This window comes from Phyllobates terribilis, unplaced genomic scaffold, assembly GCF_046119375.1.
Source record: "Phyllobates terribilis strain yellow unplaced genomic scaffold, ASM4611937v1 Scaffold_9__5_contigs__length_417890890, whole genome shotgun sequence".
Taxonomy (NCBI): domain Eukaryota; kingdom Metazoa; phylum Chordata; class Amphibia; order Anura; family Dendrobatidae; genus Phyllobates; species Phyllobates terribilis.
Window position 1 is genome coordinate 141,547,695 of NW_027362769.1, and position 21,997 is coordinate 141,569,691.

General features: G+C 43.6%; 1 protein-coding gene across 24 annotated transcripts in view; it reads left to right on the forward strand.

Annotated features, from left to right (window-relative positions):
- The window catches only part of BAZ2B (bromodomain adjacent to zinc finger domain 2B), a 376,347-nt gene that overhangs the window by 102,401 nt on the left and 251,949 nt on the right, over positions 1-21,997 (forward strand). For all 24 annotated transcript variants that reach the window (XM_073647090.1, XM_073647108.1, XM_073647095.1 and 21 more), the window contains exon 2: positions 13,361-13,401. The gene's annotated coding sequence lies outside the window, so the exon portion shown is untranslated. The remainder of the gene's footprint in view (positions 1-13,360; positions 13,402-21,997) is intronic.

Below are 21,997 nucleotides of genomic sequence, written 5' to 3' on the forward strand. Positions count from 1 at the left end.
TTCTATTTTCATGATATTGTTAACATCATCCACCCATTGTCCCAGTGAGGGGGCATTCATGGTTCTCCAATAAAAAGTTTTTCAGTGGAAATGAGCTTTAAATTACAGATGAAAGGAGTTAAAAAATGTTCATAACCTGAAAATGTTACTTCCATAACTGGTCTAAAATGTAGAGCTTAAGCATTCCATTATGTTAATGGCAGCTGGCTGGGATACCTCGTCTGCAGTGCCAGCCTCAGTCTGTATCCTTCGTTTCTCCAGGGCCAGGAGATTGTTATAAAGAGTTTGGAACCCTGGGGACAGGCATAAAATCCTCAGCACTACAGGTCAAATCCAACATGTTCCAGGCACGAAAATGCCATTTAGGATGCTTTGAAGCTGAGTTGTTGGCCAATATTGAAATTATTACTTTTTTTTTCTTTTGCAAATCCGGGCCTCCATGTTTGCTCTGAGTCTCATTCATTCCAGCTGAAGTCAGAGCCTCTGCTATCAGCACTGTCGAAATTGTTCACTGGCTGTGCGCTGCTTTTTGCATAATTTAAGCAAAATAGACAGGCTGAAGAAATGTGAGTGAATTTAATTGCAAATGTCTAAGATCACATTTTTTACTCGCATAGATTTTTTTCTTTCAGTTTCCAGGACCCAGAAACCTTTCTTATAAAAATCTGTAGAATAATAAGATACATTCTACTCTACATTCTATATTGAATCTTGAAAATATCCAGCTATCTATGCAAAGTACACAGCCATTGTGAAAAGTTACTAAATCATGATAAGAGTTCTAGAATGGGGCAATGCTACAAATCAGTGTGATCTTTGTAACTTATACGAATAGAGTATGTGTTTCAGCCTCTAATATCCATCTAACTCACAATCGCTCTGTGTTTAGTCCTATTTAAGTATTATGTAAGTTCTATTTAAAGGGATGTTTTTGCACATTGAAGTAGTGGTATGGCTGCATAGCCGCTTGTCCCCCAATAAAAATTATACCTTTTTTGTAGTGATCCGATGTACTAGTCACGAGAAATGACGAGTAGAAGCCATATAAAAATCATTCTGAGGCTGTGTGCCCACGTAGCGTTTTTCAAGCGTTTTTGATGCGGAATTTCCGCAGCGGAAACGCTTGTAAAACGCTTGGTAACCCGCACCCCATGGTCCCCAATGGGATTCCGCAAGTTCTATGCACATGCTGCGGATTTTTCCGCAGCGTTTATGCTGCGTTCAAAAATCCGCAGCATGTCAATTAATTTTGCGTTTCCGCAAGCAGAATTGCCTTTGTCCAATGCATAAAAAACGCAAGGCAATTCCGCATGTGGAAAACGCGTGATAAACGCGCGAAAAATGCGCGATAAACGCGTGCGGAATTCCGCATGCGTTTTTCCGGGAGAGGACTTGCAGAAATGAAGCAGAAATTTTCTGCTTCATAAATGCAACGTGGGCACATAGCCTGAAAGTTCATGGGGGCGTGTCAATGCACTTGGACTACATTGACACCCTCCAGTGTAATGCAAGCCTGATTTGCATATGGCTTATACTCTAGATTTCTCATGATTGGCACATTGGATCTCTACAAAAAAGTTATAATTTTGTTTGGAAGACAAGCGGCTATACAGCCACACCACTACTTACATATGTAAAAATAGGCTGACAGGTTCCCTTTAAGGAAATCTAATACCAGGAGATCCTGCTTTAAATAAGCATTTGACACAATGTTTTCACTTATCAATATTTTAATATGATATCTAATAATGCATATTTTTTTATCAGTTTTCAGTAAATTTTTAAACGAAATTAATGAGTATAACTAACCTCTGTCCATAAAATCAGTACAGGGGTTAGTGGGATTGGAGTAAATTTGCAAAAGAAGTAGCAATTTTTTTTTTCTTAAAAAAAAGTCACAATTAATAAATTAGCCACAGAAATTTGGAAAACCCCAATCTCCGGCCATAAAAGGAAGTATAAAAAAGCAGGCGAACGCACAGAGAATAGACTGTAAAAAAAGAGCAAATTTAAAAGAAGGATAAGATGCAAATGAAAAACAGGTGAAAAACACTAAAAAACTTTGCAAAAAAAAAAAAGAATGCACACAAAATAATGAATTAGTTTTACAGAACCAGCTCCTGCACCCTTGTGAACTGCGCACAAACCCAACCACCACCGCAACTTGCATACGTGACTGGCCCGATTTGTACTAGTGATCACAGCCTAAAATGGCTGGAAATATTGAAATACTGAAAAAAAGCTGCAAAGAAACGAGACTTCACCTCAGCGAGTGAATGCCCCAATCCCATTATTGCTTGGTAACCATTGACTTCTATGGAGCCATACGCCAGCACCCATAGAAGCCTGTTCACCATCATGTATTGGAAACATGGACGTATACTCAGAATTTGTATAAAGTATTGCTTTTTGGGGATAATACCTTCATAATACTGTGCTATACGCACATACAGCGACACAGCTTTCTGCATACAAATTCCTGCACTGTTTGCACGAGGCCTAAATGCTGATGTTATATAGTACTTAAAGGGATTGTCCACCTTTGAAGACATTTTTTTTCCCTTAAATGCATGTATTTGGGGCTAAAATCATATTTGCATTTGGCTTTCTTTTAAGATTTTGCACCATCTGGCTTTCTCCTTTCACTTTTGATGCAGTCTGTGGTCATAAATCAGCTATGAGGAGCTCAGAAAAAGATGGATTCTCAGTTAACTCGTTCTGCAGCCAGCGATGTGGCTATAGAAAGCAAATAATGTAAAACATTTTTTAATAAAACCCAATTTCAAAAATTATTTTGGGCCTATAATAAATACATGTCCCCAAAGGTAAAAAAAAACCAAAACCTCTTTAATTAGGATTTCCTTCCAAAGTATAAAATTGTACATAGATTAGTAGTGACAGGAATGGCCAAAGGTTTTTTTAATTAGGTTTTATTTCCTGTTTTGTTGTGGTGATCATTTGGATCAATGTGACAGGAAGTGCAGCCATATTGTAAATCATATATTCTGAAACTCGTGGTAAAACTCCAAGTTAAATTATTCGCGAATCTGCAACATCACCAAGGATAAAGGACCTTGAATATGGCTGCACTTCCTGTCAGGCCTGTTATGATTTATTAATATTCGGCCATTTTACAATTTAGGTGTAAATCTCGTTGCTTAGCAGCAGATGGAGTCACATGACCATCCGGTCAGTAGATAGGGCTAAACGGGTGGCTCATGAATATTCATGAGCGGCCATTTTTGAATAAAAAAAACAACGGCCGAAATTTTAGAGTCACGACGTAAGCGATATGAAAAAATATTGGTCGCATAATACATGTCTATGCCATAAAGTGGAGCATTTTGGTGACTTTATGGTGCTGACGTCACGCCTAGCCACCACACTGTGACAGATCGGTTACATGGCGTTCAATCAAGCATCCTATTGACTTAATCGAGGTCCGTTGGGAATCCGGTATTTTTGACAACAACAGAAGTGCTGCTGGCGGCGCCATGTTTGCTGTCAGTATCATTAAAAATACTCGAATGCGTCACCAGAAAATCCCCCCAGGTTTAAATCAAGTTTTTCTGCTAAATGTATTTTTTAAAATATTTTGGGTAATTTTATTTTCTTTTTTTCATTTCATTGCTTGTGTTAAAAAATAAAAATTAGAAATATTTTAATTCTTACATCAGAGACTGGGGCTATTCTAGACTCCTATTTCCTGTAGCTTCAGGAAATGCACATGTACATTAGCAGCAATAGACTGACTTAGACTATATCTTTTGTATTAAGCTCCCTTTCATTGTAATCCTGTCTGTGATGATAATGGAGCTGCTGAAAACTGTTCTGTAAAGAGCAGGAAATAGGAGTCTAAAATTTGAAGGGGTATTCCCATCTCCAAGATCATATACCAATATGTAGCAGGTGTAATAATAGTAATAATATTAGCAAATATCTCCAATTAGAAATGTAGTGCAGTTTTTTTCTGATTGCCTATGTCTCTTTCCTCATATGCAGGGTATTGCAGGACCTTAGGTATCCATGGTTATGACCACTAGCAACTAGCTAACTGTCACTAGATCGGTGGTCGTAACCATGGATACCCAAGGTCCTAAAATACCGACACATGAGGAAAGATACATAGTGAATCAGAAAAACTATACTACATTTCTAATTGGAGATATTTGCTAATATTATTATTATTACACCTACTACATATTCGGATAGGATCTTGGAGATGGGAATACCGCTTTAATGTTCTATTCGGCCTCTACATCGGTCTTTGGGCCATCTGGTGGTGACTCACATGGTCACATCCAAAAACTGATGCAAAGCCAAGAAGGGGGAGGAGGTGGAGCGGGCTGGAAGAAATGGTGGCGGGACAGGTAAGCAGGAGGCCTTAGACATGGTCTGGAGACATCTTTCATAGAGCACAATAAACGTCTTTTCAGCGCATTCGGAAAGAATCGAACCTGCTGGCCGGTTCAGGTGAATCTGCCTGAAGCAAATTTTAAGCAATTGACTCAGCTTTTGTCATTTTTAATCATAAATTATGTGTTGTTCTTTGTTTTTGTTTTTTACATTTTACACTGGTCGCACAGTGAGCTCATTTACACAAATATCCCAATGTTTGTGCTAATGGAAAAAATGGCGTCATTATATTACATTTTTTTACCCAATGGATAAATTTAGGGCTAATTATGCTGATAACACATCCTGGTATTAAATAATTAGCTGTGAATGTCACCCATGGTCTGTGACGTTCCTTACTGAGGTCATTGTATTCTTACTTATGAATAAATTGCGTTCTTGTAAATAATTGAAGTCATATAATGGACTGCGGATACTGTGGGGTTTTCTAATAATATAGATTTTACAAAATTATACAGTAATGTTGCAAATACCAATTTGTGTTTTGTGTGCAGTACTTGTATTTTTAATTAATACTGTTTACTCCTTCTTAAGAATAACTTGCATTTCACTGTGATTGGCAGTTTGGGCATGGACAAGCAACCATTTTGTGCCTATGACCAGTGTAGCCCCTAATCCCAATATATGTAACTATGTATCCATTCATGCAAAAATTCGTTAACAAAATGCAAAGTGAATGAATAAAAGAGAAATCTAAATCAAATCAATATTTGGTGTTACCGCCCTTTGCCTTCATCACTTCCTCTAGGTACATCCACTTAGTTTTTGAACGAACTTGGCAGCGAGTCTGTTACAAGCATCTTGGAGAAATAACCACAGATCTTCAGTGGATGTCACTTGTGCAAATCCTTCTGTTTCTTCATGTAATCCCAGACAAATTTAATGATGTTGACTCTTTGTTCTTCATTGCGCTGAAGATACTTCATGATGACATTGGCTGTATATATGGGGTCAATGTCCTGCTGCAGAATATATTTTTGGAGGCAATTAGAAGCCTCCCCGGTTGTATTGCAATATGGATAAGAATCTGCCTGTGATCGAGTCTGACTGGGATTACATGAAGAGATAGGAGGATTTGCACAAACCTAAATTCACAGAAGATTTGTGGTTAGTTCTCCAAGGCGTTTGGAACAACCTAGAAGAATTGATGAAGAAAAAGGGTGGTCATACCAAATATTGATTTGATTTAGATTTCTCTTTTGTTTACTCATTTTGCGTTTTGCTAATTGATAAAATTAAACTATTAACATTTCTATTTTTGAAAGCATTCTTACATTTCAGAATTTTTTCCACACCTGCCTAAAACATTTGCACAACGCAGCAGTGTATATTTAAAGAGATGAAGATGAAGTGAATTTAGCCCTTAGACCTTTAAGCCGTCCTCTGCATGTACACCACATCTCTTTATATCTTGTTGTGTACCATAAATCATTATTAGTGTTTCTGTGGTGTAGAATAATCTTCTATTGTGTAGAAAACACAATAGTTTCTTCCTGTATTGAGGATTTTCCATTTCCCCTCTATAGCTTTGTATTCATTTGTGTATTTAAGGACTCACAGTGACATCATATATTTAGGAGGGCGTTGTAGGATTGTCTGCTTAGGGAAGTTACAAAGGGTCAATAGCTGTTCTTGTTACTTGTATCTTATTGTTGTACCATTTGTTTTACTATATCACTGTGTTAAGCTTCCCATCAAGAAACAACCATGTTTCTAAGTAATGGAAGGGGACCATGTTTAGTTAGACTTTTCACTAAAGATGAACTTACATATTCGATGAATGTCGTCCAAACCTAGTGGGAATGCCCCGATATTTAACCTATATAGTGATGTCCTGACTTTTTCCACACGGCAAATGTCAGAGGAAAGAAGGATGGGGCATGTCATTTTTCAACATGCCCATTCCTTTTTTCTCATGGCAAATAAGCTTCTGCCAAAGTTGTCTGGCACACGTTGGCGTATTCTATCAAGTGTACACGTGTATGGGAGGGTTGAGAGGTATAGCTGTCAAGTGAAAGAGCATTCAGCTAACACCTACGTGAGGTGTATGGCCATCTTAAAGGGACTTTGTCAGCACAGAATGACTGTTCAAACCAAATACAGGCGCTTGGTGCATCATGGTGTGGTCAAATAATTAAGCACACCCTCACACCTGCTTGCTTTCAGCCCATCTCTGCCCAACTCTGGCTCTATTAAGCCAGAACTGTCAATCAAAGATGGGGGTGAGTGGAGATAGAGGCAAAACAAGCAGGTGGGAAGGTGTACTTAATTGTTTGACCATGCCATGAAGCACCGAACACCTCTACCTGGTTTGAACAGTCATTCTTTGCTGACAGAGTCCCTTTAAAGAAAGTCTGTCAGCAAAAAATGACTGTTCAAACCAAGCACAGGAGCTTGATGTACCCTTAGCTTGACCAACAGTTCTGTCCACCTTCCCTCCTAATTGTTTGACATGTATCTCCGCCCTTGTCTGACCCCATGTAAAGCTAGAACGGTCAATCAAGGAAGGGAAGGGTGGAGATAAATGGAAAACAAGTAGGAGGGAACGGGCACTGAACTGTTTGGCCACACCAAGGGTGCACTGAGCTCCTTTGCTTGGTTAGAACAGTCATTTTGTGCTGACAGACTCCCTTTAAGCTACCTTACTCCCAAGACGACAAAGGAACGGAAATCCAACATGCCTGTTCTGTCTTCGGTTAATTAGGATACCCTATGTACATTAGATTATCATCTAATGCCACCAAAATTGGTGGCTGCAGCCAACTTTGATCTATTGTTTATGACCAGCTTTGAGCTTTACTTTCATTAGTTAGCACCATGGGTCAACCAGACTTCTAATAGTAGAATACCATGGGAATTGTGCACATGGGGTTAATGGTGGCCACTTGGGTCCCGAGCTTGTCTAGGGCCACATCTCTATGGGGTCTGTATGTTCTGCCATCTTGGAAGCTAACCTCATAAATCAATAGTGAGCCTCGCTGGTTGCAGAGACTGTCATGACTGCACTTTTTGTACTACTCTGAAGAATAGGTTGGCGCTATAGGAATACCAGATAATAAAAAAAAGTGCCTCCTTAACGGCTGAAAGTTGCCCGAGCTTGTCCTAACCACTAATCACTATTTTTAAGTATTTCCTCAGACTTAAGATTAGTACAAAGAACAATCAGTGACTTGGTTTTCCGAGCAGCCGCCGGGTTCAGCAGAATACAGAAAAGTATCATTGAAATTGAAAATGCAGACACATCCAAACGGTGCAGAATGGAACAGGCAGCGTCTATGATGATCCAATTATATATTATCTGTGCTAAGATCTGCATTAACCATTTCAATGGCCTACATAAAAGGATTATTAGAAAAACAGATGAGAAGTGTTCAGGTTGGGGGTGGGGTGTGGGGGGGAACATTTTGTACTATTATTTAGAATTGTAACTTTAACATCCATGTTGTTGAATCGATTCCATATAGTTACAATATAAACACTGCTTTGTCTCTATAGTTACAGCTCGGATTTCGCTGTTACTACAATTCATTTTTGTTTTTCTTTTGGCAAATGAATCCAGGAATCCACGGGTTCCGGGCCAGGAACGAGTGATGTATACATTCTCCTGCCGTGCACGCAACTGATCGCGTTAACCTCTTGCAGGATATAAACTCCCCAATCCTTCCTGAGATCAGTCATTTGCATTACGCTGTATAGTTGACTTGTCATTGTGCTTGACTTTGGAGCTTTGCAATAATTTCCAAAATCCCAAACACAATTAGGAGTCTTCCAAAGAGTATATTTTATTTACAAAACTAGGATTTAATGACTAGTGATTTCAGAAGGGCGAACAAATTCTTCTGTAAAGTTTTGTAAGAAATGCTGGCCATACACATACTACTATCTCTGATTGTGTATATCACTCTCCAGATTCATCTTTCGGGCAGGTGCTCACTACTGTTTTCTCTCCATCCGAGAAACAACGTTCTGATTATGCTGATCAGACTTTGATCAGAGCGGGATCAGTTTTTGTCAGAGAAAAAAAAAGTTTGCACACCTTCTCCATTCAGTCACTTTGTGAAAATGCCATCTGAGTGCGGTGCGATGTTTTCCACGGACCCATAGACTTGCACTGCGGATTTTGATCTGACACTCGGATAAAAATCGGACATGTTGGTCAGAGGAAAAAATTGGTTATGAGTACGAGTAATATCCGTCAAAACCATGGATAGCACTCGTCTGATATAAACGCTCGTGTGCACGAGCTCTTACTATATGAGTGAGCCATCAAATAAATGGATCAGGAGATTGGATTACAACATTACAACCGCCCAATCCTTATATACCCTGATATTACCTGTAAGGGGACATTCGGGAGGACCCCATTTCCCATTCAACCAACATGTATGGGAGTTTTAAAGAGGTTGTTCACAACTTTTAGTATTGATGACCCATCCTTAGGATAGGTCATCAATGTCTGATCGGTCGGGGCCCGACACCCGGCACCCCCACAAATCAACTGTTTTTGATGGCGCCGGCCGAAAATACTCACTTGCGGAGCTGGTTGTCTTCCTGTAGTGGCCGCCGCAGGGTACTGCACATCCGCTTCCTATTGATTCGAATAGGAGGTGGATGTGCAGTACCAAGCCCTGGCCACTATCAGAAGAAGGAGCAGCTCCACAAGTGAGTACTTCCAGCCGGCAGCTGCCACCTACGCCGAGAAAAGCTGATCGGCAGGAGTGCCAGGTGTCGGAACCCAACCGATCAGACATTGATGACCTATCCTGAGGATAGGTCATCAGTGATAAAGTAGTGGACAACCTCTTTAAGGAAATATCTCACACAGCTCTACTAAACTGAACTTAGATAACCATAGAAATCTATGATAAGTTATGCACAACACAACTTTGGAGGTAAAGGGGTTTTAGGGACAATTTTTTTTTAACTTAAATACTTTTTTTTGGGGCTAAAAATAATTTTTGCAATTGGATTTCTTCAAATTTTTTGCACCGTTTGACTTTTACTGACTCTTTTTTTTTACCTGCACTTTCAACTTGTTATAAATCAACTGAGAGGAGCTCAGAAAAACACAGATAAAAGAGTTACAAACTTTCAGACAGTCATAGTGGGCTGACTGATAGATTCTCAGTTAACTCATTCTGCAGCTGGCAATAGAGCAACACGGAGGCTATAGAAGACAAACGGTGCAAAATGTTTAATGAAACGCAAGTGCAATTGTTTTTTTTTTAGTACAAAATACATGCATTGAAGGAAAAAAAAAAGACCCTACAAGCCGAGTGCTAGGACAATAAATTAAAGAATGAATCAACACACAATTTTCGCCTCAAAACTTGTCACCTTTTTAGCTTTGGCTTATGAGAATTCTACTGGATCACCTAAATTCTTAATATTTGGAATCTGTAGTAAATAAATTATACTTAATTAAAATACACAATTATTTTGTTAATTCTCCAGTAAAATACACCGCCCCCCAATTGTGTCCTCGTAAAGAGAAAAATAATATTGATACTGGTAAGATGCAGAATACATGATTTCTAAATAAATCTTCCATTGTCTCTGCCAAAAGTTCTCAAGACAGCGGCATGACATTTAGTTTTGATTTCCCGTTGCAGAGCGGAGTTTTGGCGGATGTTCAGTAAAGGCTAAATTAGGTCGCTTCTACATAAAGTTGTTGAACAGATAAATGAGCCTTTGGTGTCCACTGAATTACAGACGCTGCATTGTAAGAGTATTTACAGTAAAATTCCACCTTCAGAGCGGGGAGTCTTTGTGGAGTCCTCATTTGCACCTATTTACATGGGTTTTTTAATAGGAAACAAGTCTAAAAAGGGCTGAATAATAATAAGGGCACAAGAGGCAAATGCCACACTGCTTCCATTGTATTGGAAAGGTGGAAAAAAAACACCTTTTTGTTGTAGGGGGCAAAACTCAGCCCCATAATTGGGGGCCGATATTGATAATTGCTAGAAGTTCTCCCTTCATCTCTGTATGTTGGAGTCTTCAGCATCCACTGTCTTTAAGAGTCAACCCCCTTTAAGGCCAGGGGCCTGATCATCAGATATTCACGCCGATCCCAACAGCTCCACTTCCGGCTCGTGTTGGACACAGGAGGAAACTTCTTACGTCAACCCATGATTTGTCGTTGAAGGGGGCTGGCTGACTACTCCATTAACTAAACCACTGATTTCACTTCTTCATTATCTACACCAGCCCCTTTCTCTGTCAAGTCAGATGTATAGAAGAGGGCTGGATTCGCTAGTATAATAAACTGTCAGTGACGCGCCCAGGGGATAGGGATGACTCAGCGCCCAAGCCTTGTTGTTGCTTGGTCTTGGGGGATGTCACGGCGGTCGACTCCCGGGCCTGTACCCTGGGGTCACTCTTAAAAGAAGGGGGAAGTTATATGGGATAGGGAAATGTTCGTGACGCCACCTGTGGTGTCTGGTGAGGATCACCAGCGCTGCGACAGTCCTCTGAGGCCAGTGTTCAGGCAGCTTAGTTGGTGCGGCTCCCAACAGGTGCAGCGGGGCCTCAGGGCAGCGTAAGTGTAGGGATGCAGGACAGAGGGGACCCAGCCGGGTCAGAGGAAGGATAGAAGAATAGGCACGCACACCAGAGTTCACTTCAGTACCTTTACTGGTGGTATTTCAGGCACAATCCAGGGCACTTTAGGGTGAAGGGTGCATATCCGGACTCTCCCCAGTGAGCGGGTGTGGGGCCTCCTGTTCCTTGCCTTTCCTTGATAAGTTTCTGACCTGCCTGGAGCTAGGCCTAACTTGGTCTCTGTCTTGCACCTGCTGACCTGGTGGTAGGGCCTTCTGTTGGAGATCACACTCCCTGGTCTCTTGGGCCTCCGTGACTCCTGACCCTGGTATGTAATCAGCTTTTGGTGTTTCTGGGACATATAGTTCGCCAGGGGTTACGGTTGTTTCTGCTGGATGTAAAGAATCCCTGCAGACGCGGACCCTGTGTCCAGTAAATGTTTTTTGGGGTGAGCTGGCTAAGCTCCTCTGCCCCCTGTGTTGCTCGCTTACTCCACTCGCCTTCGGCCACGCTCGGGGCCCTCACTGGGCTTCACACGGGCAGTAGGCCTCGCTACTCTTCACTGTTCTTTTGGCGTCGGCACGCCGTAGGCTCACTAACTCGAGCTCTCGGAGTCTGGACTGAACTGACTGAGCTCCACTGCAGGCTAACTTCTGCAGGAGCTCCTCTCAACAGACTGACTGCCTAACTCCACCCTCCAGTATATATATCCCTATCCAGGCTCCCTCTGGTGGTCTGAGGTGGTAGGGTGGAGGTGTGTGAATGCTATAAGGGCCTCTTGTGGAGAAGTCCGTCCATGCACCCCTCTGGGATCTGTGGCACCAATGCGCAGCAGGGCGCCACATCAGCCAGCCCCCTCCATACACTGAACTGATGACATGCCGACGCAGAATACTCCCAATGCTGAGTGGAGTTGCTGAGATCATGCTGATATCCGAAGATGGAAGCACCTCTGTAAATACCAAATAATTGTAAGTATTTTATTAGGAAGAAGTCTAAAGTAGGTATGAGCAGACCTGTGGAAGTTCGGGTTCTTTATTCCAAAATTCGGGTACCAGAATTGTACCCGAACTTGAACCAGAATCCGAACCCCAATGAAAGCAATGGGGACCCAAACTTTTGAGCTGTAAAATTCTCCTTCTCTCTCATGGACTTCCCCCGGAACTCCGAACTTTGCAACGGACTTCCGGAAGAAGTCCACGTTCTGTGTTTAGCACCGGACACTAACTGTCCAGTATGAACCCTGAACTTTTAAGTTCAGGTTCGCTCATCACTAGTCTGAAAGTAATTTTTTGGAAGTAGCTCGCCCATTTAGGCCATCCTTGCGACCATTGTAAATAATCTGACAATATTCTTGGGTGAATTTGCGTCATCAGTGATCACTCATGAAGACCAAATTAAAATATGAGTCAACACTGTCTCCTTCTCGTGGCTGTTTTGGAAACTTGGCTGCCATTGCCCCGGTGCACTGCACAGTGAAATAGATAATTTTGTGATCCCATCACTTTTCCTATGTTATGATAATCAGCCGTAGAGACAGTCCAGGGCTCTGCCAGTTCTGCAGCTTTACGCCCTGTGTGTTTCAGGGCTGGCTAACACACAGCAGATGTACAGGGATTATTTATGGCATGTTTTACAGCGGGTATGTTGGCTGACAAGTTAATGGTGCACCCTAAATGTATTGTTTTGCATAATAAAATGTATCATGTGGGTGATTAGATTCTTTAACCCTTCCATTGCTGTCAGTCTTCGCCAGTCACCGCGTAGTTGTAGAATGGAAGTGAAACATTGTGGATCGCTAATTAGAAAGAATTGATGTCTGCCTGGTTATAGCATAGCCATGTGAACATATTAGCAAAACGCTACGTAGCTGGAGAACAAAGCAAAGGTCAGAATAACGAGTCAAAACAAGCGAGGGTATTGTTCTCGGGTACTTGCAATTTGCATCATCCAAAAGTTTTTCCTTCCAAATCTTTTTTTTTTTTTTTGCATTGTTTTCTAGTGTTAAATCCTCTTTTAGGGGTATGTGCACACATTGAGTATTTGCAGCAGATTTTTCTGCAGTGTTGGCAGGAAAAATGCTGCCTAAAAAATGCACATTTTTGCGTGCGTTTTTTTTTTTCTATTCATTTGATTGGATGAAAAACACTGAAAGCATTGACAGGTTGCAGATTTGAAAAAATACTTTGCTTGTTCAAATCTACAAGGAAAAAATAAGAAGTATGTGCATGAGATTTCAAAAATCTCATTCACTTTCCTGGTGGTGTAAAAAGTGGTGTTTTTCCATGGCAAAAACGACGCTAAAAAATTACGTATTTATTCCAAGTGACAGGTCCTCTGTAAGAATAATAATATCTCTATATCTTGTTTACTTTTTTAATGTTTGTCTTTTTTTTTTCAGTGTGCAAGAGTGATGTCACAGAACTGACGACATTTCTTACAGTAAGTGAAAATTTCATGCAAAAATGTACATGCGGTCTCCTTTGCATATTCATCCTTTTGTTGGCTCCGAGTCACTAATGTATTGGTCATATTCCAGTTTGGTATAGCGTGGTCATAAGTAGCCATACCATGGGCCAGATTGAGACAAGTGATGTTACTGCCCAGCTCAGTGACATCACAAAAGGGGATATCCAGGACTTTAAAAAAAAAGGCATGTAGTTCCCCTCACAGGCAACTACCTGCCTGTTGTACCCGGCGCCGGCCATTGACCGCTCCTGCGGGAGATTCAGCTGCTCCCTGTCTACAGAGCAGCAGTTTCTCTTCCTGTTGACAGGGCGGGACTACTGGTGTCATGGTCATTGACAGCTGGCTTCCCACAATTAGGCTGCAGGGAGCCAGCTGTCAATCAGCATGACACCATTAATCCCTCCCTGTCAACAGGAAGACAAACTGCCTCTCTATTGATGTGACGTCAGCGGAAGTCTGTGACCGCTCTGTGCAAGAAAAATATATGGGCCCTTTGCAGCCCAAGAGCTCCTAAAAATGCAAAATTGTACCTGCTTTGGAGGTAGAAATGGGCACCCTTACCTCTTGGGCCCCTGTGCGGCCGCACAGGTAGCACCAATGATATATCCGCCCTTGGTCCCAACCATAATAAGAATGGGGGTGTTGAGCATGCTCAACTCTGCAACGTCCAGCAGACTGACCAAGATGGCAAGGACATCACACGACTATCGTGGTCTCATAGATAATAAAGGAAATGGCAGAGATCATACTCGGCCGCAGCTCTATTAAAATGTAACATGCCTCATCAAACTCTGCATGTCAGGAACATTGCTTGTAGGGGAGAATACACGCAAGATCCTATAGCAGATTATGGCAGTGCTCAGAGGTTTCACGGCTCTGTACTAAGGAGCCATACATGCTGTGCAAGCTCTTGTGTTCCCTGTGAGCCCGTAAAGGTGACCAAAGACTTGAGATGACTACTCATTTTTCTATCAGTCTCAATTTTGCCAATTACAGGCAGACACCTTGTCCAATATTCCTCCACCAATTTATAAGGTAAGGGAAGCACCTGGCAGCCCCAAATTTGTTAGATTTTTTTTCCAGATCCTGTTGAAAACAAAGAGATCCACTGATAATCATCTATTGTCTATAGGCAACATTAACAGAGGACATTGATATTCTAAAGTGGTGATGTGTAGACAAAGCAAATGTTTGTCTTGGATATTTCGGAGGATGAGACACCTTTCCCTAAGCTCATTTAACTGTGTTGAAATTGCATTGCAACCCTCACTTCTGCACAATATTTTGTCAGATGATGATATAAAAAAGATATATCAGAAGGGAGCCGTTCTCTATAATTTTCCAGTCCTTTATATATCCTTCAGTGTTTTTGCTTTTTCACTGTTTGCTTTTTCTTTTATGTGGATTTGTGCCAGCTGAATGCTCGCTTCAGTGTGAGCTGAATAAGACAATCACAAGTCAGGCATGCAACCCTTCTAATGCAAAACAGATAAAGAGGAGCGCTCCGCAAAAAAATGCAAAAATGTCTAATAGTCTGACTGATTGGGCTGTGTTTGACATGATTGATTCTGTTTTATCTTTCTGCAAGGCTGATAGTTCAAAAATATAGTAGTGGGAGGTCACTGATGATGGTTTAGGGGGGGTTGTGTGGCCTTTAGGTTTCTCACCCCTTAGCAAACCAGTAGAGTTGAGCAAAAAGATTCATGGTGACTGGTCTGGTGTTGGACCAGGGCAGTCATGGTCACAGGTCCAGTCCTCTGTAATAGTTGGACCAAGGCAGTCTTGGTCAAGCGACCAGTCCTCTGTGATAGTTGGACCAGGGCAGTCTTGGTCAGGCGTCCAGTCCCCTGTGATAGTTGGACCAGAGCAGTCTTGGTCAAGCAACCAGTCCTCTGTGATAGTTGGACCAGGGCAGTCTTGGTCAAGCGTCCAGTTCCCTGTGATAGTTGGACCAGAGCAGTCTTGGTCAAGCAACCAGTCCTCTGTGATAGTTGGACCAAGGCAGTCTTGGTCAAACGCGCAGTCCTCTGTGATAGTTGGACTAGGGAAGTCTTGGTCAAGCATCCAGTCCCCTGTGATAATTGGACCAGGGCAGTCTTGGTCAAGCGTCCAGTTCTCTGTGATAGTTGGACCAGGGCAATCTTAGTCAAGCGTCCAGTCCTATGTGATAGATAGACCAGGGCAGTCTTGGCCAAGCTTCCAGTCCTCTGTGATAGTTGGACCAGGGCAGTCTTAGTCAAGCGTCCAGTCCTCTGTGGATAGATAGACCAGGGCAGTCTTGATCAAGCATCCAGTCTTCTGTGATAGTTGGACCAGGGCAGTCTTGGTCAAGCGTCCAGTCCTCTGTGATAGTTGGACCAGTGCAGACTTGGTCAAGCTCCCAGTCCTCAGTGATAGTTGGACCAGGGCAGTCTTGGTCAAGCATCCAGTCCTCTGTTATATTTGGACCAGGCCAGTCTTGGTCAAGATTCCAGTCCTCTGTGATAGATAGACCAGGGCAGTCTTGGTCAAGCATCCAGTCCTCTGTCATATTTGGACCAGGGTAGTCTTGGTCAAGCGTCCAGTCCTCGGTCACATTTGGACCAGGGTAGTCTTGGTCAAGCGTCCAGTCTTCTGTGATAGTTGGACCAGGGCAGTCTTGGTCAAGCTTCCAGTCCTCTGTTATATTTGGACCAGGGTAGTCTTGGTCAAGCATCCAGTCCTCTGTGATAGTTGGACCAGGGCACTCTTGGTCAATCGTCCAGTCCTCAGTGATTGTTGGACCAGGGCTGTCTTGGTCATGCGTCCAGTCCTCTGTAATATTTGGACCAGGGCAGTCTTGGTCAAGCATCCAGTCCTCTGTGATATTTGGACCAGGGCAGTCTTCACTTCAGCGCAAGGACACCTTGGCACAGCAACCTGGGCAGCTCTTACTAGACCCTGCAGCATCGTGACATTGCATCAGGATCACTTGTCAGGATCACTTGTCAGACAGGGAATTTAGGCTCAAACTGACATCATTCTGATGTTTGATTTTGATATCTGATCATGTCCTAAAATAGACACTGTAAGTGCGAAACCGGCCCAAGCCTATGTTCACATGCAGCGTTTTTTAAATACAAATTAGAAGCTGCTTTTTACAGTACCAGCAAAAGCTATGAGATTTCAGAAATCTCGCGCGCACACTTGGTTTTATTTTCATGATGAATTTGAGAACTGCAGTTTTTTTTAATCTGTAGCATGTACATTTTTTCAGCTTTTTTGCAGTTTTTTTCACCCATAGAAAGCAATGAGAAAGTGCAAATGCTGCAAAAAGGCGGCAGATTTGTATGCATTTTGCAGTGTTTTTGCAGCATTTTTGGTGAATAAAACTAGCTTTGTTAATCATGTACTGTAGACAAATCGCACATGTAATCCACATTAAAAAAAACGCTGCAAAACGCAGCAAAATTTGCATTTCAAAGTGTTTTAACTGCCAAGAGAGCTGGTTTTTCTTAAGAAAAAAAAAACCCGCAGCTAAAAATACTGCATGTGAACATAGCCTAACAATAGTTTCCATCACTCACAGACAGACATGTGGACACATTGATAACGTATCTATTAAAGGAATGTTATTATGGCCTTTGGGTAATGGATGCCGCTGTTAGACTTTAGAAAGCGCATGACATTTCCAATAAATAAAAACCTGTGATGAGTCTTTTTTGGCCTTTGCCTGACTAATAGACCCCCATGAAGACATTTTACATAAGCGTTGGGAGCTTTCTCAACATACAGGCTAAATGTAGGATCGAAAATGTAGTGTGAACTCGGCCCAATGCAAAATTATTTTCCCTCTTTTGTTTCTCAAACTTCCAAGAAAAGTTGGAATCAGGTCTAACAATTTAGGCTACACTACAGAATCATTTTATTAATAAATGGGAGTTCAGATAACGTGTCAGCCGATCGTGATTACATCTCTTTGAGTTTGAACAAAGGGACAGTGTTCATCTGAAATTACTTTCCAAAAACAATAACATGGTTTATACATTAATCGCCCTTGTACTATGTGATAAAAATCACAGCTGGAAATCAGAATCATATAAAAAGGTGCATGGACCTGTAATACAATACCCATATCCTGCTTTGTGCTCATTCTGTGCCTCCATGGTGTTCCAATGTATGCCATAAATGTCTTCTCCTATGAGCTTTAAGGGATTATACGTGATTAAAAAAGCTAGGCTGCTTTTTTACATGAGAACAGACACTATTTTCACCTTACAATAGCTTGTATCCTGCATTTTTGACCAGTTTCCCCCTCTGCAGCCTCTATCACTAGTTTTCAGTTGTCTCTGAGCTACTGAGTGGAGACTAGATGGTATGATGTTTCCCGTACACAGCACACACAGACATAGGAAGTCCCTGAAAGGACCAATAAAGTAAAAGAGACGGCTGGCACATGCCGTTCCATAGGCATAAAACCTAGAGACGTCCCAACCTCTTTTCTTTCTCCTGTGTGTCCTGGAATCGCTTGTCCCACCCTCCCTCCCCTTTTGAGAACACGGCAAAATGGCTAATCTGGAGACTTTACAAGTCACAGCGGCCTGGAAATAAAGAAAGGACATGTTGGAAAGTTCAGCTTGTTGGCTTACTTGCCTGTGACGAGACACAGGGCATTTGGCAACGAGCATGTTTGAGAAGTTAAATGCCTTTCTAACGGAAAAATAAACAGATAATTTAATAAAGCTGTGACCGATCTTCACCCATCAAGTTGTACCTAGTGTATTGTTGGCGAGGTAAAGGGGCGGTGGGGGGGGGGGTCTAAACACGTGTCCGGGTTTGGTTGGGGTCCCCGCAGTCTACTGTAATACAGAGAAGTGTAGCTGTGAATCAAGTGCTGCGCTGAGACAAAACACACAGATAGAAGCAGCAGCAACATGAAGGACATTATACTGTAATACTGAGCAATGTAGCTGTGAATACAGTACTGGGGTGAGATAACACACTTACTTGAAAGCCGCAGCACTATGAGTCTTTTTGTGTCTCCCTCTGTCTGTTCTTTTTCTCTGCTTCTTTCTCCTCCACCTCCCATCTCCATAAACGTCAATAGGCAGCTGTAATCTGATACTTCAGTGAACTATCAGTCCATCCTGTTTTGTCCAGGACAGATTTCACCATTTTTTTTAACCAAATTTTTTTTTTATTCTCTTAATTAATAACCATATGGGGAGGATGGATAGCAAAGTGTCAGTCTTTCCTGATGACACAAAACTATGTAGGATAATAAAAGCTGAGCTAGACTGTATATTATTGCAGAACGATCTGGATAAGATGTCTGCATGGACAAACACAAGGCAGATGAGGTTTAATGTTGATAAATGTAGAGTAATGCACCGCGGTCAGAGTAATCATATTGCTGCTGTTACAGTGGCTCACTAGGTGAGGTGGATCCTCTAAAACCAAGGTCCAGGTGGGCACATGGGCCACGGGCGTCGGTGAAGCAGACAGGTGAGGCACACAGGACACAGATAGCAGACAGGAGACCGTTAGCAGAGGTACTGAAAGCCGCAGGTGGCCTGGAGATGTCCAGAGACCGCAGACAAGTAGCAGAAGTACTAGAGGCTGCAGGTAGAAATCAGACATCCTGGAATCTGCAGGTGAACACTTAGCTGAGGTGCTGGAAGCCTTAGGCAGACAGGAGACGTCCTGCAGACAGGAGACATCCTGAAGACCGTAGACAGGTTGCAGAGACCGGTATCTGCATGACTGGAAGCTGCAAGCAGTCAGCTGTCGTTCTGAGAACCATAGACAGGTTGCAGAGGTACTGAAGGTCACAGGCAGACTGGTAACTGAGGGACTGGAAGGCACAGGCAGACAGGAGACGTCCTGAAACCCATAGACAGGTTGCAGAGGTATTGAAGGTCACAGGCAGACCGGTAACTGAGGGGCTGGAAGCCACAGGCAGACAGGAGACGTCCTGAAGGCCGTAGACAGGTTGCAGAGACCGGTAACTGAGGGACTGGAGTCTGCAGGCAGCCAGCTGTCGTTCTGAAAACCATAGACAGGTTGCAGAGGTACTGAAGGTCACAGGCAGACCAGTAACCGAGGAACTGGAAGCCGCAGGCAGACTGGAGATGTCCTGAAAGCCATAGACAGGTTGCAGAGGTACTGAAGGCCACAGGCAGACAGGTAATTTTACACAGAGAAACTAAAAGTCTTAATAACAAGACACAGATGTGTGTGTGTGTGTCTTGGTGAGCCTTATATAGAGGTAGGTCTATGAAGTTCAACACATGGGAGCACGCAGGGCTACTTGCAAAGTCTGACGTGGAGCACAAGAAAGTTTAGTGGACCAGGGTGTAGGGAACAGATCCCAGACCCTGGACAGGTGTGTAACAGTTGCACATACATTAAATGGAAACATACTCAGAACAGGAGAAGGACTTGTGTATTCTGGTTACATATAAGCTAAGCAGCAGTACTCAATGTCAGGCAGCAGCTGCAAAAGCAAACAAGATTTTAGGGGGTATAAAAAGAGAGATACAATCCCATTATCCCAATGTATTGTAGATTATAAGCCCGCAAGGGCAGGGTCCTCTTCCCTCTGTAGCAGTCTATCATTGTTAGCTCATTTACTGTAAGTGATATCTGTATCTGGTATGTAACCCCTTCTCATGTACAGCACAATGGAATTAATGGTGCTATATAAATAAATAATAATAATAATGTATTGTTACGCCTCTATAAATCGTCTGTGAGGCCACATTTACATTATGCAATCCAGTTTTGGGCTCCACATTTTTAAAGAAGTTATTGGAAAGCTAGAGCCAGTTTAAAGGCGGGCAACTACATTATATTATGCTGTGTGTATGTATATATATATATATATATATATATATATATATATATATATATATATATATGTAGCATCGACGTCTCTGCCCCGTTCTAGGCAGAGACGCCGTCCCTCTCACCTCCCCGCTCCTGGCGCGGCGTCCTCCAGCGCTGCTCTCCCCGCTGCTTCCGGCGCGCGCTCCTTCCCCGGCAGTGTGCTTAGGGCGCGCGCGCGCTCCCCCTCTCTTAAAGGGACCGCGCGTGCCGTCCTAAGGAGTCCCCGGCCAATTGCCGGAGGACCTCCCATATAAAGGGCACCTCCTCCAAAATGGAGGTGCCCGAGCAATGTTGTTTGCACCTGTGTCTCACCTGTGCTTCAGCCCTCAGGTCCCGTTGCCAGTTACCTGCCAGTTACCTGCCAGATTCCTGCCAGCTTGCTGCCTTTGTCCTGCCTGATATCCAGTTACCTGCCTGCTAGCCTACCTGGAGGCTCCGCCGTCACGTGCTGTGACCATCTGCCTTTCCAGAGACTCCTGCCCGCTCACCTGGGAGCGCCCACCTGTTACCTGCCTGCTAGCCTACCTGGAGGCTTCGCCGTCACGTGCTGTGACCACCTGCCATTCCAGAGACTCCTGCCCGCTCACCTGGGAGCGCCCACCTGTTACCTGCCTGCTAGCCTACCTGGAGGCTTCGCCGTCACGTGCTGTGACCACCTACCATTCCAGAGACTCTCGCTTGCTCACCTGGGAGCACACATCTACCATCTGCCTGCTAGCCTACCCGGAGGCTCTGCCATCACAGGTCGTACCTACCCTTTACCCAGAGACTGCCCCGGTCACTTGCCGTAACTCCCTGCCCGTTCATCCAGAGACTGCCCCGGTCACTTGCCGTAACTCCCTGCCTGTTTATCCAGAGACTGCCCCGGTCACTTTCCGTGACCTCCAGCCCGTCCACTCAGAGACTGTCCCGGTCACCTGCTGTGACTGCCTGCCCGTCATCCCTGATTGCCACCCGCTCCCTTACAAGGACCGCCCCCTTGTATAGTAGCTCAGAGGTTCCGCCTCCCAGACCCGTTACAGTTTGCTCGGGCCATGGAACCCGGTGGCACCCAAGCTCCCTCGCTCTCGGACCTGTGTCATGAACTGTCCCGCCAGAGGTCCAAACAGGAGTCCATCCTGGGTCACCTGCGGAATGTCAATTCTCGCCTGGACACTCTGACTGCTCCGCCAGCAACCTCCGCCAGCGCCATGATTCGCAATCCGACAGCTCCGCTGTCCACCAACACTATGGTATCTTACCCCGGACCCCGGCTTTCTGCACCTCCTCGCTTCGGAGCCGACTCCGCTCAGGCTCGGGGCTTCATAAATCAGTGCACCCTGCACTTTGAACTCCTGTCCCACCAGTTTAACTCCGACCGGGCCAAAATTGCCTTCATCATGTCCCATCTCACCGGAGAGGCTCTGGCCTGGCTAAATCCTCTATGGGAGAGAGGAGACCCCCTGGTGTCCAACTTGCCTGCCTTTCTCACGGCCTTCCGGAAAGTCTTCGATGAACCCGGACGGAAGACCTCATCCGCATCGTCACTGCTACGCCTCCGTCAGGGAAGCCTCACCGTGGGCCAATATGCCATACGGTTCCGTACCCTTGCCTCGGAGCTGGCCTGGGATAATGACGCTCTGGTTTCAGTCTTCTGGGAGGGTCTGTCCGGCCGTATTAAAGATGAACTTGCCGGTCGGGACATTCCTACCACCCTCGATGACCTGATAGCTCTTGCCACCCG